The sequence below is a fragment of the Paramormyrops kingsleyae genome, chromosome 13, assembly GCF_048594095.1.
Source record: "Paramormyrops kingsleyae isolate MSU_618 chromosome 13, PKINGS_0.4, whole genome shotgun sequence".
Taxonomy (NCBI): domain Eukaryota; kingdom Metazoa; phylum Chordata; class Actinopteri; order Osteoglossiformes; family Mormyridae; genus Paramormyrops; species Paramormyrops kingsleyae.
This window is the reverse complement of record NC_132809.1, coordinates 6,674,538-6,700,240: the sequence shown is the minus strand read 5'-3', so window position 1 is coordinate 6,700,240 and position 25,703 is coordinate 6,674,538. Positions and strand designations below refer to the sequence as shown.

Sequence of the window (25,703 nt, the reverse complement as noted above, 5' to 3'; positions counted from 1 at the left end):
TGAGAGACGGGTAGCGATTGGCTGTCGGAAACAGACGGAAATGAGGCATTGATAAACGAGTAGCAATTGGTTGTTTAACGTGGACGGAAATTAGGGTGTGAAACTTAAGCAGGGATTACCTGCGAGGTGGAACTGTGTTACGGTCTGTGATTGTGCGAATCTGTCGCCATTGTGGATCGTGAAGAAACTCATTCATTAGAGAGATTAAATGCTGGTATCAAAGAACTGTACATTGAAAGATTGACGTCTCGTCCTGCCTGTTTCCTGCCTTCTGGTTTCTGGGATATGCTCCACGTTCATCGAGACCTGGATATAGGCGGCTGGAAGATAGTTGAATGGATTGTGGGGGATATTATGGTTGCCCCCCCCCCTTATATATATATATGGTATACCATATATGTGTGTGCGCGAGAGAGAGAGAGTATTCACCTGGCTTTGGTCGATTAAAGGAATGTTTACTTCAAAGTTATGCTCTGTTTTCCCGAATGAGATGTAAGCTTTGGAAATGGCGCACTCTGCTGTTGATATTGTGTCATTGCAAACTTGGTGCATTTCAGCATCGAACTGTCATTATTTCAGTAGTTCAAAGTTGGTAAGTCACTGCTGCCCCTGAAAGAAATCATAACGAGCACATAAACTGGACAGTAATATGTGTTTTATTGAAACCTGTAAATTCAGAATAATTAACTATCAACCTAAGTTTTAGGGCTATGTCTAATCCTTCATCATTAGTTGTTGGTTATGTTAAATGTTATAGAGTGCTTTTGCCTGTTTTATGGTGTTAAGAATACACTTTATTTGTCCAATTAATACTTTGTTGATCCCTGTGGGGAAATACTCTTTACACCTTTACAACCCTCTGAGCCACATGCTGCCCCCCCCTAACCGCACATAGTTTTCTTGAAATCATATTAGAAATTATATTGCACTGACTAATACAGTTTACTGGAGTAAAAGTATTTAGATTGGTTCAAAACAACAAATTCTTAACTTTGCTGCATTGAATTTTACTTCCCTTATCTGTTGTAATCAGAGATAGGACAATTGTTATTGAAGTCCTGTATTTAACACTTGAGCTCTATAGCTTATTGATTCTGTATAAAAATACATTAAAAGTTATACCAATGCTAGTTTCAAAATTCTTAACATTCAGCTGATTCTGACAAGATTCTGTTGAAGTGTTAAACCACTTGTAGTGTGTAATTACAGAGTTCATTAAGCACTAAGTCTCTGGGGGACAAGTAATTGTTCACAACTGGGGCTAATTAGACCCATCATGGAAGTTGCTAAAGTGGGTAATTGTCAGTGAATTTTAACTAAGATGCAAGACAAGTACAGGAATGAGGCCACATATTTATACATAGTAAAGTGTGTAATTTTGAGACAAAATGGAAGTTTCACACTTCAAGTTCAAAGCTTTTAAAGGGTTATACAATGAGTTTGCTTGCAAAGAAATCTATATGGGGCTCATTTCCTCATTTGAGCATCTATAAATCACTGAAGCGTAATTCTGATCATCATTTATGATGGTCTCTTTTCTGATGGTTAATTAAAATATTGACATTGGCCTTAACACTTAGGCTGTCATAATGATCAGAGTAATGAAGACCATTAGGCATTCATTTGTGTATAGTCATATGTTGCTTTTGGGCTTTACATTTATTTGGTACATGTCTATCCATACAATTGAGAAAGCAGGGTGAAACCTGGAAGAATTGGGATTGAGGGCCCACCAGTGAAGTCGCCTTATTGGCCACAGTATTTAAATGAGCAACTTTTGGATTACAGATACAGTAATCTAACCTACTGAGCCACACTAGAGTCTCTGAATGGAGTTTCTGCAGTCATTCATGTGATCAATTATTTTAAGCCAGCCACTGAAGAAGAAACATTCTGACAATATTATCAACATGTGCAAATTTACAGTCTCCTGTGGTAGTGTTGCACCAGTCAGATTTAAAAATTACATAAACTTCTGCCAAACAGAATTGTCCTGAGAGGTTAGCTTGCTGAAAATAAACTGCCATAAAGGAGAGTGCACATCCCTTAAAAGTGACCATGATAAATGGTTGGAAGAAGGATGGATAGAATGGAAATGAACAAATGACACAGGCGCTACATCCCAGGTGTCAGACTCCAGTCCTGGGGGGCCGGAGCCCTGCACATTTTTGGGTTTACCCTCGTTTAACACACCTGATTCAACTTCTTGTGCTAATTACCACATAGCAGTTGAGCTGAATCATTTGTGGTGGAACAGGGAAAGAACTAAGCTACACAGGGCTCCGGCCCTCCAGGACTGCAGTTTGACACCCCTGTGCTACATCGTGGGGTTCCAAAGGAGGCAGTGACTACAGCCAGAAAGCATGTTTTTTTCAATGTGATAAATGAGTAAAATGCAAAGTGTTTTTCTCTATCATTGATCATTTTTTCACCCCCAATCAGTGATGGATATCTGCTGTGATTTTTCTTCTTCTGGCATTTTTCCTATTGCAGTGTTTTCAGCACAATGTTTACCACAAATGAAAGAGAGTGCATATTGCCCCAGTGTTGAATGGCTGTGTAATTCTGGATTGATCTGCCAGTGCTGACCTCTTCTGGACAACCTTAGTTCAGCTGCACATAGTGGAGAGGTTCTTTTTTTATGAACCAGAATTATAGAACTCAGTTCTGTCATACAGTCACCCTGTGTATGTAGTTTTAAAACTGTTGCTCCTTTAAGGCAGGCAAAAGGCAGACGGACAATACAAGGACTAATAACAACAACCAGAAACAGCTGATCACACGGGGATTCCACACGGGGTTAACGAGGGCGCGTGGCACACGGAAGGAGCGGACGATCGGGGCATGATACATTGTTTCTTTTAACTTTACACATTGTTTGGATACATTTATTTTCTTGCTTAAATTACTGTTTTGATAAATGTGCTTAGATGTCTTCAGTACAGTATATGCTTTTCTTGTTATGTCCGGTTCATTTTGTGTTTAAATGCTAAAAAAAGAAAAAACATATTTCGGTGTATTTTTTTGGGGCCGGGAACCAATTAATTGGTTTTCCATTATTTCTTATGGGGAAAATTCGATCAGAACGCGAACTCTTTAGGATTCGGTCCGGAGTTCTGAAAGGAGTAATTTCGAGTTCTGAGGAACCACTGTATTATGTATATACGCTTCGTCTGCCTAGCGTCACGTAATCACAACTGAGCCGATGGTTCTCTCGCTGCGGGGTTGTGGGTATTCATTTCCCATTCAGGTCTCAGTCGGCGTGCCTCACTCGTATAGTCAAAATTTAGTAGAAAAGCGCCACCCGAATAAGGGCGTAGCTGTGCAAGCGATGAATCTGTTTAACGACAATGCAATGTCGTTAAACGAGGAGACAAAGGAAAAGGAGGCAAAAGCGGATGTCATTGGATAGGTTCCTTGTTAAAGTCGCACAAAAAGAAAAAGATTCCAGTGAGCCAACAGATAGCAGTGATTACGTTAGTTAAAGTGAAAGTCGTCCTACAAAAATAACCCTCCTCTTCTCTCTCTCGTCTCGCTCACATCATCCACGATTATTTTCAAAGGTAAGGTGCAGGTTAATTTGTTTATGTATTTTTACTTTATATTTTGTATTAATAATTTTTATACGAATATTTTTGGGCTGTGGAACGAATCATCTGATTTTCCATTATTTCTAATGGGAAAATTGGCTTTGATATACGAGTGCTTTGGATTACAAGCACGTTTCCGGAACGAATTATGCTCGCAAACTAAGGTACCACTGTAATTACATTCTTTTGGGGGTGTGGTTTGAGTCATGTCATTATATGGAATATTACTGTAAATGTTATTTTGATATTCACATTATATTTTCCTTATTAAGCCATAATTCATTATTTCATATAAAACGTATATTAATATGTATAAATTATTTTTTATATTTAAATCCAAGCAGTCATTACATTCATCCAGTTTCTATTCTATTCTCCATGGCCATCAGACCAGTGAACAAGGCACATTCAGCTGATTCAGCTCAATGATAATAGGTACGTTAGCATCATCGCGAATCGGCCGCCATATTGGGTCCAATAGCGCGTTCGGGATTTTTCCGCCCTGGCAGGAGTATGCCTATTAAGATCTCCATTTATGGGCAAACGGATGGAAATTCCCGGGTATCCTTTTGATGATGTAGATACAAGATACCCAGAATTCCCCTTGTTCACCAATTTTTCGATTTCCAATTTTTAGGATCGCGGCTTAATCGTGTGGAGTTTTGTGTTCACAAAAACATCCTTCAATTTAATAGAAGGTAGGTAGGAATTCAAATAAATTATGTATAGACTACTAAATTAGATATTCAAGATCAAATTTAGAAAGTTTTGTGAGGTGTGGAACGTCAGCATCTGTTTTCTAGCGTCAGCAAAAAAACGTGTCTGTACTGAAAATTTCAAAAAGTTACAGCATTTTAATGCAATGAAAACCAGGTTTTCGGTAATAGGTTTTTCTTTATTTCTATTGAAAACAAAGGACGTTAATTACCCCGCATTCAAAGATTTTGAAATGTAATAACTTTTTTATTTCTCAACCTATTACATGGATCTTGGTGTCATTGGAAAGATTATTTCAAGATCTATCATGATAAATAATCCATTTTACAATAATAACATTTTGAAATTTTTGCTAACATACCTAATGATAAAATAAATAAATTTTCCTAAGAGACTTTCCAAGCTATTGCTCATGCCATTACCACATTTTTTGTCCAAAGAAAACTTTCTTCTCTGGTGAAATTGTTAATTCCTTTATTCAAAGTTGTGCTGAAATTGGTCCAATGTTATATGACTGCATCTACGTTAAGTTTTACTGGGACAGCAGTTCAATGGCTGGGCGGATGAGAAAATGAATACCTCTCAAAATGTATCGAGAGACCCTATGCCTTATGTTGTGGAATAATCTTTACCGTCTGCTGCCTGTGTCAAAAATTCTTGTGTCAGTGCTGTCTGCAGCCTGTATTAGTCCTGCTTAAAGGGGCCTTATTTTTGAAAACTGGTGCTCATTTATCTAACTAGGCCATAGAGGTGGGTGATAAATCGATTTTATCGATTAATTCCAATTTACAGTTCAGGACGATGTGTTTTTATGAAAATTGATTTTATTACTTATTTTACACGCGAGCGCCAAAAGCGGAACTAATGCGACGCACCGTTCTTCACGGGTACATTAGCGCGGCGCACCCAAACACTGTAGCGGATTCACAAACAACATGGCAATGATTCGATTTTGCGCCCTACAAAAACAAGTCCTCTTTACAAAGTCTGTTTAAAAACTGTTGCAACCAAATGAAGCAGCACGACAAATTTATTCCAGCATCTAAAGCAGAGGCACACAGCGGAGTGGGAGAAGTGCAGCTCCCAGCGAAATGAAAATATACACAGCACCAGCACAACATCCAAAGTTAAGCAAGCAACTGTCCCTGACACGTTTTCGAACTGTGTGCCATATGATAATAATGGGGCACGGTGGAAGGCGATAACAAACGCTGTCGCGATGTATATTACAAAAGACATGATGCCCATACATACTTTGGAAAAGCCGGGATTCATTAACATGCTAAAAGTTTTTACAAGTTTCTAAAAGTGTTTACAATGGCGTGGTCTGCCGTTTCACTTACAAGCATCTTTTTTGGCTTGTCAGATTGCACTTTAAAGTTTTGAACCATTTATTTGTCATCTGTAGTTTGATTTTGAGTAGGGGAGGGGATAATCGATTAAAATCGAAAATCGAATTTATTGTGAAAAAAATCGGAGATTTTATTTTTAGGCCATATTCAATATTGCCCAACTCTACTAGCCAATAACAAGAACAAGTCATAAGGGTTAATTTAAAAATAACCATAAGAGGGCAGTAAAACACCATAAATAATATTAGTTCGGCAGGACCCATATTTACACAAGTCATCATTCCTGCTTTACCATACTCAAAATCTATCCAGTAGTTTCCTTTTTACTTCAAAAATCATCATCTCTGTGACCAAGGTGCTATTGTATGTTTTTACAATCTTATTGGTGGTATGTGATTTTTACATTTGTAGAGATTTTTCAGTATTATAAGCTGGTCTTTATGAGGCGGGCGGAGTGGTGGCTCTGTGGCTAGGGATCTGTCCCAGCAGTGGTCCCACTCTTTTGGGCCCTTGAGGAAGGCTCTTAACCTGCAATTGCTTCGTCCTGGGTATGACGATAATCTACATCCAGGGCTGTAAGGAGATCCTCCAATTTACAGGGAAATTTGGGGGCTGGTAGCAGGATTGGCACTCCAGCCACCAGAAAAAGTCACACTGGTCAATTTGGACTAGTGTGGTGCTGAGGTATCACCCACTGTGGGGCTGCACTCAGGTTCTCATCCCTGAGGTGGTTAGTCATGTGGTGGGTGCGACAATGCGCTGTAATCAGTGCGCTCCCCCTTACCTACCTTTATGAAGTGGGAAACCATTTTCTGTTTAACCACACTGGTTATCTCTCTTTTTTTATTACCTCTGAGAAACTGCTTGGCGACTACTTCTTAAAATGTGATGAATAATGTAAAATTATTGAATTCATTCTGACAATAAAATGTAATTTTTCCCTCCTTCTCTTTAAGATACTCCATACTTTCTTACTCTCACTCATCAAGTAAAATTACAATATATTCTTCAAAATACAATTTTCAGTAATAGTATTTCTGCCATTTTTGTATTGCTTTCCATTCATTTTTGTGTTGTGTACATTTAAAATTAATGGATTAAAATTCATGTTCATCAGGAAAACAAACTATTTACTGATTAGTATCAACAATAAAAAATTTGGGGTATGTTCTCTATCAAATTCATATTTGTGTTGCTTTAATTCTGTTAGAGAATTTAGAGGTTGTGCTTATCAGGGTTGCTATGTAAATCACAAGATCCTGGTGCTGTGACAATGATCTCTATCCCCCAATGTTATCGTTATGGTGCTCAGCACTGGGAAGAATACCTCCTCTGTTAACTGAACCTTCTGGTACCCTAGTAAAAGCTGAACCCTGCTTTGGAAAACACCAATAGTACTGTAGCTCAGAAGGACATAAAGCTGCAGGATTAAATTTTGCATCAAAATCCACAACGCAACACCACTGGAAAAAGTAATTAAGTAGTACTAAACCTATTTCACTTATCTTTTCTGAACTGAGAGTGGGTGCAAGTAAAAAATGTTTCTAAAAGAAGATTGTAATTTGTAATTGACTATTCTCAATAAATGGATGATTGAGCTGCACCTATATTTAAACTATGAGGCTTTTAAAATCACTTGATATAATTTAGGTTGTCCCTGCGATCTAACACTGTAGAGTCATATGCTGCTGGGAATAAGGGGTCCATTTCCCTTCCTTCTATTGTGCCACTGCATTAGATGAGCTAGCTAGTACTAGCACAATAGTGCTGCATGCTAGAACTACTGGAAGTAGTTACAATGAGCATCTATAAACTATTTGTCTTTATTAAACTAAATTCAAGCATTACATACACATCGGATCCATACATGGGCTCATACCTCATTAACTCTTTGCTGTGGGACATGTAAGATTCAAAATTATGTGGTAATTCTAATTATGGTGAGTCAGCCCCAACTAGCTTTGCCCAATCACACCCACTCAGCTCAGAGGCAAGTTGTGATGTGAGGACATCTAGTCTAATTTCCTTCATCTGCTGTCACAGACGACGAAGGGCAGGGCCAGAGAGCTCCGCCCATGTGGCCCGCTCCTGCTACAGCAGCCTGTCAGCCCACATATGCTCATGTGCTGCTGAGAAGACACAGGGGCAAGACCCAGGGCTGCTTTGACATCCCGAGTCTTTTAACCGTCACTCCTAACCAGCCTGCATGATAGCAGATGCCTGCTGTAACGCTCGCTCTCTTGCAACCCTCATTATTGCAGAAACTGTTCCAGGCGTTAAGAGTATCTATCATATCTGCCCATCCATCTTCCATGCCTCTTATCCAGTACGGGGTCTTGGTGAGCCTTGACTCTTTAGTCCTTAGATCTTAGTCCTGAGTCTTTAGTCCTTAGAGTTTTGTTTTGAGTCTTTAGCCCTTAGCCCTTAGCTCTTGCAGTGATGGCAGAATGTCAGCCGAAGTATAAACATAATTTTTCTCCTCCACAACCACAGGCTATCACTGCCATTGAAGGCAGCAAGTTCTGCTAGTTTGTCATTGAACTGCAGCTCCTTCATTATTTAAGCTAATGGCTTTTGTGCTCATTGTATCTTGCCTGGATGTTAATGACATTTCAGACTTACTCAGCCCCCAGAAACTCCGAGGCTCTGCTCAACCCAACATTCTACATCCTTATCGACCCACACTTTTAATTGTAATTGATTATTCATCTTACACTGCACTCTCATGCATGCACACACAAGCATACAAACCCACATTCACAGTTGGGTATGCGTGGAGACTTTTCATTGTACTGCAGCCCCAAACCAGTAAAAGATAAATAAAATAGATGAAAACTGACAGGTCACTTTTTGGCAAGGTCAGGTTTTGTCCAAACACGCAGACACACACGTGTTGGTGGACCTTAATTTCTATGGGAAAAAAACCCTGATCTCAATCATGAAGCCCTTAATCCCTACTCAGCCCTAACCTTGGCCATAAGTAACAAAACAAAATACAAGACTTTTGGTATTTTTACTTTTTTGATTGCTTTCACAGACTTTTATAAAATCAAGGTTATCCAAATGGGGACCTGCAAAATGTCCCCAAAAGTAAGAATGTTTCACGTTTTCTACACTTTGAGAACATTGTGGTCCCCATATGTGATGTACGCAAACCCCACAAAACCCCAGGAAACTGGTTCCTATAAGGTAAAAAAACAGGTATTCATCATTTGGTCCCCAAAAGTTAAGGGATATCTGAAACACACACAGACACAAACATAGGCGTAGATGTAGGGGGGACGGGGCCACATGTCCCCCCAATGTTGAGATGGGGGGGGGATCATCCCCCTCAATAGTATCCCATATAATGCCTGGTTTACAAAAAACACATGATTAATACAGATGCTCCTCTACTTACGAATGAGATACATTGCGAACTGCCGTTTGTAACTTAAAATGTTCGTAAGTCGTTATTCAACATCATTTAAAGGGTATACGCAAGTACAAAGAACTAGGATGCTGGGAGTACATACAGTATGTTGCTGTGCAGCGGGAGTAGCAGCCAGAAGATGTACTAGGTGGAATTGGCGCACAGAAGAAAAAATTGATGTTACGGACAGGAAACGGGAGCCCAATGAACACAATTTGGACTTACAGTTCTCTTTGTTCGTATGTCTGAAAGTTCACAAGTTGAAAGTTCGTAAGTAGAGGAGCATCTGTGTATCTCATTGCATACTTTAAAGTTTTTTTTTTTCTTCCAGTTTTTATTTGTAGACCCTTACCCTCCGTTAAAATGGCTTATTCTCCACTCTCACTGCCAGACCCGCGAGTAAAGAGCCGATTAACGGTGAGCGCAGAAGCACGGTACGGCTTAACTTATCATAACCAACAGTTCATCAATCAATGGCTATGTGAAATAGTGGAATTTAATCATCTCATGTGGATTAAGTTTCATAAGGATTATCTTATTTGATTGTGCAAACTGCACCTAGCTTGGATAGTTAGCCCCATAGCTCAAATAGCAACGCTGATATCGCAGCGGTACATAAGTGTTTGTGTCAGTCACAGTTCTCATGCCACTGTGTTTGCTGTTACCATGTAAGAATGAATAAGAAGCCGCTCAAAATTGGGGCAGATGTGGCATTTATTTGGAAAACACCATAAAGTAAGTTACAGTTAGCAGCAACTTAGAATCATTTAGTTGGTGAATACCCCCGGCAGAAAGTCTCATTTATTGCTAAGAAGAGATTCAGTATATCTTCTAGTTTCTATTTTATGTGTGTTGTGTTTCTTTTCCGAAAAGTTAGGATTTGTTTGTGAGAGAGACAGGGAGCAGAAGAATGACAGGAGCATCATAATAGACCCTAAGGTGAGGTAACTTTTCCACTATGAATGGCCTGACATTGGTGGCGGAATCTCGCAAATTGTGCATAATATTTATAATTCCCGCATATACAGCATACATAATGTGGGACTTAATGCAGCTAAACTACCATTTTAGTGAAGATGAATAACAGTAAAATGGAAAGATAAATTTCACTTTATATATTGTAAGTATAATAACAATATTTTAGGGAGAAAAAAACTAACTGTATACAACGCGACTACAGAATTGACATGACGTCACACCTCTGACTCCGATATACCCCCCCATGTTAATATGAAACCTACACCCCTGCACATAGATACTTTTTCCAGTAACCTTGAAAATACTTCCCCTGTTACCTTCCTGCAAGATCACTTCATGTTTATAATTCATAAGTGGCATAGCATTTTTCCAAACTAGGCCTGGCCTCAAACATTTGGCCTTGACCAATGCAGTAGAGCAGGGTCTTCAATTGCACTACTGTATAGTCAGTCAATTAAAGCCAGCCATTTATTAATTTAACTTTAATAAAATATTTTTTTCTAATTAGGTAGCCATCTAATAATGACTACATTAATTAATTAATATTTCTGTAAAAATATCACAATATCTCACCAACACTTCCTATGACCGATATTTCTGTTAGAATCTATGAACATTCATGACACATTGTAATGCATTCATAAAGCATTAGAAACGTGGCTATATTTATAAAAAGGCATAACACATTATAGCCATGCTTATTATGCATTATAATGCTCTCATCTATAATGCACTCCTGCAAAAAGCATCCTCATTTCCTATACTGACCATTATAATACATTATGAAGGTATATATAGTGCATTATAGATGATAATTTCTAGTAAAGTGTTACCTGTCAGGATTGGTGCTTGTCCGACCCTGTCCTTTGTCTCTCTCCCTTGTTTGGCCAGCAGGTGTTGCTTGCCATTCTGTCTTCCTCCCTGTCATTCACCCTTCAGCCCTTATGTGCATTACCTGCACTCCACACCACTGCATAGCTCAGTGGGCTGAGCATGTAGCCCAGATTGAGAACCTGTTAGTCATGGGTTCAAAACTAGCCATGAACAGCCCTCATCTGTTTCGTTTCTTTTTTGCATTCCCTACTGTTATTGGTTATCATTGCTTTTTTGTTTTTGTGTTTCAGTTGGTTCCTTGTCTTTTGCTCCTTGTCCCCTGTTTGTTCAGTTTTCCTTGTTTTAGTTAACCCTTAGTGTCAATTTTCCCTAGTCTCCAGTACTCTTTAATTGTAATATGCCACACCTGTTCCTTGTTTGCCCTGAGTCCTGGTGACTGGTTATGATTCTCACCTGTCCTGCATTGTCTTGTTAGCTGTGTATTTAAGTGTCTGTACTTGTTATGTTCTTTGAGGTTCATTGTAGTTGTATGCAGTTAGTTTATGTGTGTTTGTTGCTCAAGTCCTGGTGCTTAGTCCTGTTCCCTGTGTTTGCTCAGTTCCCCTGTGTATTTGATTTATGATTTCTTTGTTACATTCTCCCATTTCGTTTTGACCTCTTGTGGTCCTTTTATTTTGTGTCTTCCCCATGGTGTTCAGTTTTGCTCAATAAACCCCTCCTGTCTCAGAGCCACAAGTGGATCGCAACCCTCATTTCTGCCTGCACCATGCTCCCTGTCCATGACAGTTACCAATATCTTTTACATATATAAAAATCTCCTAAACAATATCTAACATATCAAACAATATGTCAGGACAAGCTTAAGGACAATTTAAGAAACCCTCTAGATGGGGATGTGTAGCTGAACTATTAAGGAGACCTGTAAATTTGAATTATAATTATGGGATTACAGTTGTATACCTATAATCCTGTGAAATAGGAGCATTTCATATGTCCAGTCATGTCAAAAGTATTATAACTTGGTTTTCTGCAATTAAAAGATTTTGTACCATGCAAATAAACATAACTAAATAAAATACACTGTGTTTATGCAGAAGAATGTTCTCCAGTAAACTCAATTTCATCTTCAGTTTGAAAACAAAATTAAAATGATGTGCCTTGTTCACCCACTAAATAGCTGTCTCTGCTCTCCCCCTCAGCACCCCCAGGGCTGCACATCACTGATTGGTCCATTTATCAAGAGTGCTCTGGTATTTGCAGTGGGGCCTCCATCTTCCAGAGATGATGGTGATAAATAGTGTCTCCAGCCCTAAACTTACAGGAGCCTGTCAATGTGACCAAAACAGCTTCTGTCAGCTAGGCGGAAGGGTGGATGGGCTAGGTGAATTGGGGGGTGGGCTAATCAGGCAGGTGGGTGGGCTAGGTGGGCGGACTAAGCAGGCAAGTGGGTGTGGTAAACAGACAGGTGGGTGTGTTAGGTGAGTGGGCTAAGCAGACAGGTGGGTGGGCTGATGGGACAGGAAGGTGGGTGGGCTAAGCAGACAGGTGGGTGGGCTAGGTGGGCAGGCTAGGGAGGGACCAGCTAAGCAGGCAAGTAGGTGGGCGAGGGGGGTGAGCAGGCGGGTGAGGTGTGGGGAAGCTAAGCAGGAAAGTGGGTGTGGTAAGCAGACAGGTAGGTGTGTTAGGTGGATAGGCTAAACAGGCAGGTAGGTGTGCTGGGGGGTGGGTAGGTGAGTAGACTAGGGAGCAAGCTAAGCAGACAGGAGGGTGGGCTAAGCAGGCTGGTAGGTGGGCATGAAGGCTAGGGGGTTAGCAGACAGGCGGGTTGTGGGGGTGGCTATGGGATTGGGCAGGAAGATGGGCTAAGCAGGTGGGTGGGTTAGGCAGGTGGGCTAGGCAGACAGGTGGGCAGACATGCCAGGTGGGTAGTTGGGAAGGTTCCATGGGCAGGTGGGCAGCCTAGGTGGGTTGGCAGGCTGAGCATACATGTGAGAGGACTTGGCAGGTTCGTAGGTGGATTAGGCAAGCAGGCAGAAGGGGTGGACAGGTTTGCAGGGTACAGGTTTAAGTAACAGACTAAACAATTACGGCGCAAGGAATGCCAGGGAAAGTATTGCTCAGAATTCTTTGGGTATTGCACAGTGGGTACTGCATAGTGAACTAATGAATGTTCTATGAATCTGTATAAGCAGATCTGGTCCATTCAGAAAACTGGCCATCTCTCCTGCCATAGTGTGACTCGTACAGTCTAAGTTAGAAAAGTCCTTATGTAGTGTTTCTTGAAGCAGCGCAACTCAGTTTGTTGCTGAAAGAGCTCCTTTTTTTGGCCAAGACAATCTGCAGAAGGTGGGAATCATTGCATAGACAAACAGGCTTTGTTGTCCATGTATTGCTCATTTTTGGGGCATGTCACTGTTATCAGGAACTATAAGAAAGCATTTATATCTGAGCTATTCAAATCATGGTCCTTCAGGTTTGAGCACTGCTGATTTTTTTCTTTACCTGTAAGCCTGGTGTGAAGCCTCTGTAGCCAATCAGAATACGTAATTATTAAATTTACCTGGGAGAACTGAAAACACGGCCTGCATTTGAAATCAAGTTCCAGCTTTGAAGAGTCCTGATTTAGATTATACAGAAACAAAACGTATTAAGCTAAAACATATTCAGAGCATAAAACTGGAGGTCATGGAATGCCTGAGTACATGCTGCCTTTCTCTGAAGGGCAGCTTTAGCTCGGCCGAGGCACGTGTCATCTTCACAGAGCAGGGGTAAACGCAAAAGCCCTTGTTACCGTCCTCTGGGCGATGAGTGTGAGAATGCCGGCCGGGTGCTGAGACATGTTTCCGCTTGGAAGATCGGTGAAAGTCAGCCGGACGAATCGGCTCTGCCCAGAGGCCCTTCCCAAACAGGCCGCTCAACTGAACGGCTGACATTGACTGTAACACTTAGTGGCTGGGGAGAGGAAAGACAGATGTTCGGTGCTAGTGGTGTGGTGGAAAGCATTCGCTGTATTTGCGTGTCTGTGCGTGTGTGTGTGCGTAAGCGAGGTGGAAGGAAAAGAAGGGATAAATCAAAACAATTTGACTCATTATAATTCCTGTCACACCGTCTTATTGAAAAAGTATGTTTGCTTCCAATGGTGAGCATGATTTGTATGATGTGTGTTGTGTTGTAGGTCAAAAGATCTTCATTTTCTCCTTTCAGCAGAATAATAAGTGGCACTTTACTGAGTGACTGAATGGTGGGCTGTCATGAGTCTGCTGCCAGTCCTATTTTGCAGCCTTAAATCCCATAATGTCGGAAATACTACGGCTTCATCTGGACAGGCGAGTAAAGTAGATGCGTTAAAGGTTTCTGAAATGGCTAGATGTAGGATGAAAGGCGTGGAAACAAAATTCAAAGAAGGCTGACCACTCAATAGGGCTTGATTTACCTTTTGAGGGGCCCAAGGCAAAGCTTTACTTGAGAGTTCCCCCCACCAAGAAAACCGATGAAAACTACCTCTACAATGGAGATAATTTGGAAGCCCTTGGCCACTGCCAGTTCTGCCTATAGCTAGATCTAGCCATGTATATAATATATGTTTTTCACAACTTTGTTTGGCCCAATTACATGAAACATTAAAATGTAACCATACTATATGAGGTTTTTCTCTTTTTTCATATTTCACAATGGCAGTATAATTGAACCCTCTTACCAGCAACCGTGCAGCTTACTAACGGTATTTTCCAGCATGTTGGCTTGCATTGGCCGTCAGGGCCACAACACAATGATTCCTGGGCTCTTCTCTGTCCATTTTCATGGATTAATAAACGTCTGCTGTTTAATAATGAATTCTGTGGCCCATTTAAAAGGCGACATAATATACTGTGCCTCCCATTGGCCAGTCTGTTGACCAGCGTCAGACTTTGGACCTGATAATTCCTTTGTGAAATAACAAGGTTCCATATAAATGCCTTGTATTTCATGTGGTGTAAGTATGTGTCGCTTCTGAAGGCCCCAAGTGGAGTTCAGGACCAGGCGCACAGGGCAGTCTGGTACGGGCACCTGCAGGTCCAGGAATGTGGCCAAAAACTTTTGGTTGGGCGTGAGGGGGCAGAGCATCTGAGCGCAGCCATTAGTTTGCTTGTGACTGCCACCTACCCATCTTCCCCTGGGGCAGCATGGAGCTTCACAATGAGCCAATAACAGGTCAACAGAATTAGTCACAGTAACAGAGTAGGGTGCTCACACTGCTTGACGACTGATCCGTCAGCCCCTACTTGGACAGATTTATTTACCGTGGTCCAAAGTCATGATGGATGTGCTTGTGTGGGGATCAATGAATAGATAGCGTATGCATGCATCCATGCGAAACTAAACTGCACTTACTTGTTTTTTTTTAAGAATCGTTAACCTGACGGCTGTAGAAAGATAAATATTACCGATATGTAGCTTGGGAAAGTCAGCAATAATAACTCAGTGGCAGTGCCAGATTTGACTCGCTGATTTAACACTGGATAGGTAGCATGCCTATTTATCAATGAACGACTCTCCTCTCAGCAGGCACATGATCTATGCGATTATAAGATCAAATAAAATAAGCGTCATGGAAGCAGCACACAAACGTCCTTGACAAAAATAAATGGCTGCGTCTCTCGAAAGGACTCCCCTGGGAGAACCGGCCCGGTAAGAGAGGCTCAGTCGTTTAAAGCATATGTTTGAGCATCTCCTTCCGGCACATGGAGGGATTCTCCTAGCGAGCCGGTCAACCCCGCCTTCTCCGGTCCTGACAGCCAGGTGATGCTGAGGATCTGCTGCTCTAATCATTCATCAAAGGGATTGATCAGATTCCCAGTGGGTTTTATTGATGGGCTTGTCAGACCCACATCTCGAGGGCGCCTGCCCTGCTCCGCGGTGATCCGTCACCAGCCACCCCTCCCCACCGCTTCTCCTCCCGCAACCTTGTCATTCACTGCTGTTGGGGGTCACGGAATCGCGAGGGCATGAACGCAAATGTTTAAAATTACTCTGTCTAGAAGTCTGAAAGCAGAACCTAGAAAAATGTACAAGAGCTCCAACACACAAAAGACTAGGAGTGATGGAGCAGCATGGATGTCCTGGCAGATTCAGGGAGCCCAGCACTGTGTAGTGGCCCCAAAAATCTACTGTCGGGGGCCCACTTGGCAAAATATTCCAAGGGGGACACTTTTCCCCCGTTAAGCAAATTTTATACATGGGACCTGTATTTTGTCAGGGAGCCCAGAATTTCTAGCAATGTCCCTGCGTAAGACCTACTGTTCTACAGTCGTCATACGTCATTCCTGTTCACAGCTTGATACAAAGTAAACATCTGGTGTCAGAATATTTATTAATTGAAAATGATTTTAGAAAATCTGTAGTGTTCATTTTAGGGGTGACATGTCCAGTGATCTAACTGATGATTTGATTTGATCCTCTCTGTTAAAGCATCCGAATGCACTCTCTTGACACCAACAAGCTCCCATATTGATGTTTTGATGTTTTACATCTTTCAGTTACTTTAAGCAAAAATTCCTTGTTTACTAACGAACTTAAAATTTTTAAGTGAAACACAATATTAACACCTTAGTGAGCGCTTTGCGACAGATCCCTTTTATGTGGGGCTCTGATGAGGGGGAAAAAAAAGGCCTTGAGCAGAATCTGAACGCAAAGCCCCAGACAGTAGATTTAATTAGTGTATTATTGATAGCTGCAAACTGACTTCAGACCAGAGAAAATTCCAGTTATTAAAGTCTTGCTGCTCATTAGAATTCACAGTTAGATGATGATGCTAGTTACTGAGGATGCAGTCAGTGGCCCGGCACTTTCACTTTCACTGCTGCCCCCCCTGGGTTAATGGAGGGTAGGTAGAGAGTCCTCGTGCCTTGCTTCCACGCAAACAGTGCCTGCTCCTGCCTCTGAGGTCCTCTCTTAACATCTACCCTGCGATGCTGGCTGCACATTCAACCCACGCTAATCAGGCCCCTAGTGGCTGGGGGGTGGGGGTGGGGGGGTGTGTGCCTCTAAATCTTTTCCTGACCCTGTTACTGTTATGTTTACTTCAATCCTGCCTCTGGCTCATAGCTCCCCATTCCTTTTTATTGTGTCTCCCTCTGTCCCTGTCTGTCGTTCTCTCTCCCTCTTTCGATCGCTCTTTCTTTTGTTGCTTTGCTTTCACCTACTCTGCAGAAGCTCGGGGAATCTCAGTCCTAGGTTTTAACTCTATAGGCCAGCAAAGGCAGTAATTCCAGTGATTTATGGGCAAGAGAAACTTCTGTGAATCAACTTGGAGAGTGTAAAGAAGCCCAAAGAAAGTAAACAGGAATATAATTGTTTCGATATCCTTCGGTTCCACGGCTGGATTCTGGGATTCAAGCTCAGCACCGTTGAAGCCTGTGTGTTGATGGAACTTAGCAGGACTTTTACACCAAAAATCTCTGCAAGTGTCTCCACAGGGAGGGTTGTGTGGCTGGGGTGACTCCATTCCACCTGTCTCTGATTCTCACTGAGAATATTAACTGGCTTTTTTTTCCATCTGTTTCCTTTAAGCCTCAGTATCTCAGGGGTTGTTACAGTGTAGTACCATCATCAGTTTAATTTTTTTTTGTCTTCTCTAAAACTGTTTATTGTTTTTCTTTGTGTTGAGCTGGAAAACCAGGTTTTAGAATCATCTCTTCTTCCATACCCTGTTTTGGTGTGACACTTGTTCTCCATCTCAGCCAGAAGGACTCACAAACATGCATAAAAATAGTCATTATTATTATTAGTGTTAGTCATCAATAGCTAATTCTTCAGTGAGGTACTTCACTTCATAGTCCGAGAGAGGCTAATATTTTCTTCATCACTCACCTTTCCGGAGTCTTTTCTGTTAATGTGTTTTGCACTGTGACGGTACTCCCTACAATTTTTTGAGAGGACACTGACTTTTTTACCCCCCGCCCCCCCCAAAGCACGTCTCTTTGGTGCATCACATCTAGTTCCAACTCAGGCTGCACACTACCACATCCCCAGGTGGAGGGCTGGCTGGGCACCTACCATCAGTGCCAAACACGGATAAAAACCTGGCAGTATCTGTAGTGTGAAATCTCCCCTCCTTTATATTTGATTATTATAATAGCAACTCTTATGAAAGATGGTGATTAAATCAAATGTTTTGTAATCATCTAATGGAATACATAACACTCTACCCAACACTTTGCTGATTCTGATGTGGGTCTCTTTTCTCATAATTACCCACCCGTGTCTGCATGTGGTTGTCTCTTCTGATGCTCAGGTCTCCTTGTTACCCTCTCGGAGGACCACCTTGTGTCTCTCTTTTCTCTAGCTTATGGCTATGCTTCAGTGCAAGGGGTCCAGCGTGATGGCGATCGAGAGCGACAGCGGTAGCTGAGGTCAGGGATGGAGTCTCCTCAGGCATGCTAATTTCTCCATCCTGCCCCCTCCCTTCCTGATCCATGCCCATGGGTATTTGATTAGAGGCCCTTTTGTAGTCTTGCGTCGGCAGCAACATCAGGATAGAGGCTTTTGGGTTCATGTAGTCCTGTCAGATGCAGAAAGAGATGAGGAAGGACTGAAAGGAGCCATTGCTGCTGGTATCATGGCTGGCTGTGAAATAATCTAGGGTGACATTTAAAAGCTACGGCAGGTGCAGTGCAAACATACCAGAGCACAAGACCCCTTCTGTCAGTGTGACAGAATCACAGACCTGAGAGCAGCACTGAGGTCTGCAGCCTTCTGCCTTTTCTACACGCTACATTTGGGAGTTTAAGTGCCGTCTTTGATCGTTTTATTGTCCATTTTATCTCTTGAATGAGATTACAGTTTACCTGTAATACTAAAATGCACCAGCAGGTGTCTCAAGTTCTAAAAGCCTTTAATACGGACAATCCTCACTTAAAGACTGAGTTCTCTCCTACGACAAGGTTTTTAAGCAAATTGGTAGATAAGCAAGGAACCACCCCTTAACGATATTTCAAGCATAGTATACTGGTATTTTCAGTATATTTATAAATGTTTGTACAGTAGTGTACTGTATACTGTAATAAACAATGCACTGTTCCTGTTATGTGTTTTCTCTGTATGTGACAAGTGAAAATCTATGAGTAAAACTGTAATAAACAAAACATAGAAAAGACTTAGGAGGTTTCTTTTCTAGCATAGCAGAGAAACAACAAGCTGGCCGATAAGTGCTAACAAAAATCATCAATTGAATTACAAATAGATGATATGCTATCATATATAGGCACTTATCGCAAATTAGCATCACTGCAATCCAGTGAATCACTGTTGGCATCATTTTGCACATTACTGAACTACAACAGCGCATAGAGAATAGACAAGTTACTTGTACATACTAACTAAAGATATAAAACAAGTACAAGCTTTACTCTTGCGCACGTTCGTGCTTTACGAGCTACTGGAGGTTCCCTATCCTACAATACAAAGCATATGTATCGAACTAAAGGCGATGGATTGTGAGTTCAGTGTAAACTGATATGGCATATCAAAATAAAGGATAACTGCAAACCATGTACAACCTTCCTTCGCTGACCCAAATAAATTATAAATCAGAACAAACTGAATATAATAGAAAGGCTGCGCTGCCATTTCCACAATCAAAATTCTCGGCAACTGGTCGGAGAGGTGGTCGTAACTCTGGCCGGTCGGTGAACAGGTAGGTCGTTAAATGAGGAGCGTCTGTATTGTGACCTCCATAAATAGTACAAACTGTCCCCAACTTATGACTGGGTTCTGTTCTTACAGACAGGTGTGACTTTTAGGTGTGAAAATGAGATTGGGAGATGCATGTGAGGCTGGGATGGTTGTGCTACTGTACAGTACAGTACTTTCCTGTGACAACTATTGTACAGAACGCAATATGCACTAGATAGAGTACTATGCCAGGCGTACAGCTGCCTGAAATTTTTTTTTGCATACATTTGCTTAGTAAAAAAAAAACTTTAGTCATATATTCAAGTCATTGTAAGTTGCATAGGTTGTAAAATGGAAAACTCATTGAAATGTATTGCTTATGCACATACTCACATACAGAGAATGTGAAGAAATATGCAAAAACGTATGGAAGCTTTATATTGTATGCTACATTCTTGCGTTAAACGGTTGCACTGAAGCCCAGACATCCTTCCATCTTCCAATTGCTTATCCTGGTCAGGGTTATGGGGCCGTAGGGTAAAACAACAGAGTGCATAAGACTGGGATATACACTTAATGGGATGCATGTCCATCTCAGGGTTATGATAAAATGACCCTAAAATCTGTCAGTAATTCAAAATGAAAAACGGACAGTGTCAGACCAGGCATACGGATGACCGGAGAGTGGAACATGGAGCCTTGCTGACCCGTGGTGCCCTGCATGCCGATTCCTTCTCCTTTCTTTCTAATAATAACCCGTGTTGAACGTCCTCTGCTTCCATCTCCCGAGTAACTTGCTGAGAGCCACTCAGCTGGTTTTCTCCTTAATTACTTCCCCCATGCACTAATCAGCAGTGTGGGTCCCTGCTCAGGTGTCTCTCTCTCTCTCTCTCTCTCTCTCACACACAAACACACACACACACACAGGTTTGTAATTATATCATTGTGGAGACTCTCCATTCATTTCAATGGGGAAATCCCTAGTCCTAACATGACGACCTTAACCCCCTACCCAGCACAAACCTTAACCATAAATAACCAAACTAAATACGTGACTTACAGCATTTTTACTTTTTTGATTGCATTCGCAGATCTTTGTGGGGACCTGAAAATTGGTCCCCACAACATCAAGATAACAGGTTTTTATTACATTGTGAGGAACATTTGGTCCCTACAATGTAATAGAAACATAATCCACAAATACACACACAGACACAAGCAGAATCCCAGGCCCTAACAACAGTCCCTAGAGCTTCCGGTTGCCTGCCTAGCACCGAATTCTCTGGAAAGTAACATTTTCAGGCTTGTGTCATGGGCCCCCAGTTATTTCAGTGGCCTTTCAGGTGATAATGAGAAGGTTCAGATCACAAGGCGTGGCTGATCCCACCGGGTTCCTCTAGGAGCAGTCTGATATCTCTGCTGGGTGATTTCAGGGGACCCCGGTTCCTGTACACAGCACACTGGAGCTGATGGTCCAGATGTGAGATGTAACATCCTTCACTCTGAAGCAGCTGGACGCCAACTGGTTATGGAGCCAGTCTGAACGCGGAGCAAACGAGGGAGACGGCGGGGGAGGCTGCAGTGTGACTGCGAGGAAGCGGAGGAGAGGCGACAGGGAGCATGTCACCAGGCAGCTGGCGCGGACCTGTACTGCTAACTGGTTCAGGGTACCCCGCCGACATCATTAGGTACACAACATGTACCAAGCACCTGCAGCCTCTTTAGATCAGACTCCAGTGGAGGTAATAGCAGGGACACGATGCACTTATGCAACAATAAAGCAATTATCAAAAGGAAAAACACACACAATTGTCAAGCTGATTTCTCGGCGTAAATACAAGGTCTACAGTCAGTGAATATAAATTCTTTACTTCAACAAGGAAAGGATAATGACAGACAGTGTTATTTTGGTATGCCTCTGTCTTTTTCATCAAACCATTAAGTAATCTCTCCCTCCCTCTCTGCATCAATTCATCCATTCTCCATCTCCTTTTTCTTCCGTATATCTGCCTGCTGCTCTTCCTCCACATTTCTGTAGCTCGTGGCTCTGTATTCCTCCCTGTCTACCTTGTCTTTGACGTTCTCTTTATTTCACATTACGTGGCTCTCCCTCTCTTCCTCTCTTTCTCCCTCTCCCATTTCATCTCTCTCTCACTATCCTTGCTCGCCCTGCCTTTCTCTCTACAGCCCCCCCCGTTCCTCAACTGAGAAGTACAGTCAATAGGAGTCCCATCTGCTCCTATACATCACACACTTCATTTCAGTATATTAGCTGGGATAAATCATAAATATTTCATTATACATCACGGTCGGCTGTCGCAAGGTCCGTGCAATTTATCATTGCCGTTCTCTCTCAGTGGAGCAATAAGCTTTCCAGTCTATTAAACAAGATTGATACAGTGTGTAAATTTAGATATTGGGAATTTCTTCACAGACCAGTGCTCCTCAGTGATAGGCCAAGGTACTGTAATTGGGGAGAGGGGGAGGGCATGAAGGAGCTCTGAGCCTCAATGGTTATTAAGAGCAGCTCTTGTGTATTTACAGTTTCCGTTTTCAAACTGATATGCAAAAAAAATTGCTCCTAGCCATGTACCTTGAAGTAGAATATGGCCTTTCTTCTGGTGTAAAATCCTGGCGAGAGGAGGAGGATGTTTGACTAGCTGGCGGATAAACGCACATGGACCTGTTCGTAATATGCATGAGATTTCCTTTAGGACTCAGGAAATAGAGGAACAGAACAAGCGATGTCCACTGTAAATATCACATAGCCCCATATTAGAGCTCTGATGGAACGTGACTTGAGGTATAAGCGATTTGCTGGGAATTATGGGTGCTTGTCACATGACCAGGGCAGGTGAGAAATACCTCAGCACAAACCCCAGCTTCCGTACAGAGCCATGTCTTGAACAGTTTTGACCAATCATTCCTCAGTTTTATTATAACATTTATTTTTTGACATTAATATACAACTCTCAGACTCACTGTACATGTTGGCAAATCCAGCAAAAAGCTCCTTTTTTAGTTTTCCAGTCCTTAACTTGTGTGAAACGTACAGCTTGCCATCACCCCAAGCACACATGCAGAAACACACACTTGTACAGGAATAAGGTCTCACGATGAGCAGGGGGTGTGACAGAGAAATAACAACATAAAACCTTTTCCCCAGCCTTCCATTCAACCTTCTGAGAGTGTCAGACAGGAGGTATTTTGTGTGTGTGTGTTATGTGACCTGTGTGTTTTGTTTGTATGCGCATGTGTGGATTTCAGTGGGGCAGGCAAAAATTGTTGAAATGCCAGAATCAGATTCATTTGCATAACCATTATATTGTAGCATAATATAATATAATTATGATGAATAACAGATTAATACAAGGCTGTCAGCATGATGTTTACATGTCAATTGCGTGTATTTTACATGTTGATTACATGCATTTGACATATCTTTTTTAAACTGTGGCTGGCCTTGCCAAGCTTCTAGTAAATAGGTCTGCTTGTAAGTGACACCTACTATAAAAATAGTGAACATAAAAGCGATTATTAACACAAACAATAAAAAGCAGACAGTTTAACGGAACCACTAATGAGGAAGAATGACAGAATGACATCTGACGTGGCTCTGATGCCGTTTATCATCCCTAACTTGGCTCTTTTATATAATTGATATCCTACACAAGGCCACTTCACGCTTGGGCAAGTGATCTAATTTGTCAAATGTAAATGCAATTAAAATAGGAAAATATGTTTTATGTTAATGTAATTCATTGTGTTTCTCTGTTTCAGTTTTTTAAATAAGAGTCCCTGGACAGTTGGGTAACTTCCTGATTGATGACCTTCTCAACATGCATCTCAAGTTGCTTCAGCAGGTTCACAATCAAAGTGACATGACTACAGTCCTATTTTGGATTACATCAAGACAGCTTCAAATCAAGTCACATGACTACCAGTGACATTGGTGTGATTCATTGATCCACATTCATTTTAGTGTCTTTTTCTTAATGATGAATCAGCCCAAAAATTTCTGTTTTGGCCTTTTATTGAGAGAATGTGTGGCAGGTCAAAACATGTATTTGGATGTTTCCAGATCTAAAAAAAAAATCAACCTAGCTAAACCAGCAATATTTCAAACACATTTCAATCTGCCCAATGTCTCATAACAATGGTGGTGGAGAAATTGTGTCTCAGAGGTGTTGACATCCTCTCTCACTCTGCTCTTTCAGAGAGGTTTCGGTGAATTATTCCACCCCTCCAGTTGTAGCTTAAAGGAGGACTTCATACTTCAGACGGCATAGAGAAAGTCAGGCAATGATAGACCATGGGACAGAACAGGCCCAAAAAATCCTTTGAGTGTGAAAGATCAAAGCTGAAATAATAAAATGGAATTGTGCTGAAGACACCCAGCATCTCAGTTCCAGCATAGCTGTGGGAGAGCTGGCTCAGCCCCAGGATAGAGCCATGTGACTTCGGGAGCGTGGGGAAAAAGAGCTGTGTGTATTTATACATCCTCTCTAAGACTCGCTTGTGGGATGGTGAAATAGGTGACAAAGGCATGAATGAAGGAATAGGACTTTAATCGGGCAAAGGGGTAGAGATGGGTTTAAAAAAACGGTGGAATGGAAATGAAAACAAAAGACAGACCTTCCAGGAAAACACACATGAAAATAGAGCATGTGTAACAGAAGTACAGTATATTGGTGTTGATCTCCATTGCCATATGTATACTTCTTTAACTTTCTTTTTTATTTTACATGTATTCATTCATTCATTCATTTACTTAATAGTTTATTTATTGTACGTGTTTTAGTTGCTAATTTATTTGCTGAGGATTGTGTCCTGAGTCACCAGAGAAGGGCAGACAGTGGTGCACAGTTTAGGCCATGCACCCCTCAGCTCATCCTCTTGCTGTTTACAACCATACACCAAATGCATTGATTTTGCCTCATTTCCACCAACATGAGCTGGTTTAGTGCCATTTTGAGATTCTGCATGCGTTTCCATTGGTTTCAAAATAGAATGGAACAGAAATGTTACATAGGCTGAAGTGAGAGTAAAGTAAAGGTTCATATGCATTCCAGTTTTTAGATTTATTTTGATCTGTTTTGGATTTTAAGTTTTTCTAAGCTGCTGAACTGAAAAAAAGTTTTCACAGTATGACTTGATATCCTCCTGTATCCACTTTTGTCTACTTAAGGGCCCCCATCTGTGTGTGTTAATTTATTCTCACTCTGTGTTTTACCACTGTACTTTTAAGGATCGTGCAGTAAAAGTCTGCTAAAAATTTACCTTTGCTGTCTGCCTCATGATCTCTTCCACAATATCCTTGCACTACAATATTTTATTTTTTCAACCTCTGACATAATTATACTTTAATATTAAATCTGGCCAGCAGATCGATCTTTCGTTTTCCACAAAATAAAAAAAAATAATGAAAATGTCATTCTGGTTGTTTCACTGCTGGCAGCAGCGATATTAGACTAAACTATATCGGTTATGGATTGAATTTTCTGGGTATGTGGAAGGTTTGAACATGATAGCCTGTCCCACTTTTGCTGATGCTATGGTGCCAGATTCAGAGCTTTTCTGTGGTGCTGTGTTCCAGCTGTTATTTTCTGGCCCATGGCCAGTTCTTTAGCGGTGGAAATGTGCAGAACTAGTTCCGAATTGAGAACGAATCTGGCACTGGCACTGGCATTGCATTGGTGGAAATGAGGCATTTGTTAACGGAGCTGAGGGTCTATTTAAGGGTCCAAGCATACAGGGCTGGAATCCTGTTGTATTTATTAGGATTTTTCTTATTATTATTATTATTATGCACTAAAACAATATGGGTAGCAGAGACTGTAAGGTGTAGAAACACCAAATTTGGTAGAATGGTACAGAATCCCCCCCACTACTCAAGCAAGCAGAATCATACTCATTGGCCTGATGGTGGCGCTATAGTGCAGTGTTTTACATTTTGGCCCATATTTTTGAACTGTGGGTCTTAGAAAGTACATTCTTTTTTCTGCACATTCTTTGGCTTATCCTAATAAGATCATCAAACTCCACCCCTTAGATCTTTAACTCATTTACAAAATGTGTAAAATCTACTTCTTTGAACGTGTCTTAAACTGTTCATCCAATTCACATAAAATTTGAACTGCAACATCTTGAGACCATTTAGGCAAAAAG

At 41.4% G+C, this 25,703-nt stretch overlaps 1 long non-coding RNA gene across 3 annotated transcripts; it reads left to right on the top strand.

Moving 5' to 3' along the window:
* Positions 1–4,183: 4,183 nt before the first annotated feature.
* LOC111857424 (uncharacterized) lies at positions 4,184–24,814 on the top strand. 3 transcript variants are annotated; one of them, XR_002841356.2, is made up of 5 exons: positions 4,184–4,288; positions 9,403–9,488; positions 9,949–10,010; positions 20,969–21,223; positions 23,316–24,814. It is a non-coding gene; the product is annotated as an uncharacterized lncRNA (long non-coding RNA). The 3 variants fall into 3 exon arrangements; XR_002841358.2 differs by having other exon boundaries at positions 9,945–10,010; XR_002841357.2 differs by having other exon boundaries at positions 9,403–9,505; positions 9,945–10,010.
* Positions 24,815–25,703: the final 889 nt, after the last annotated feature.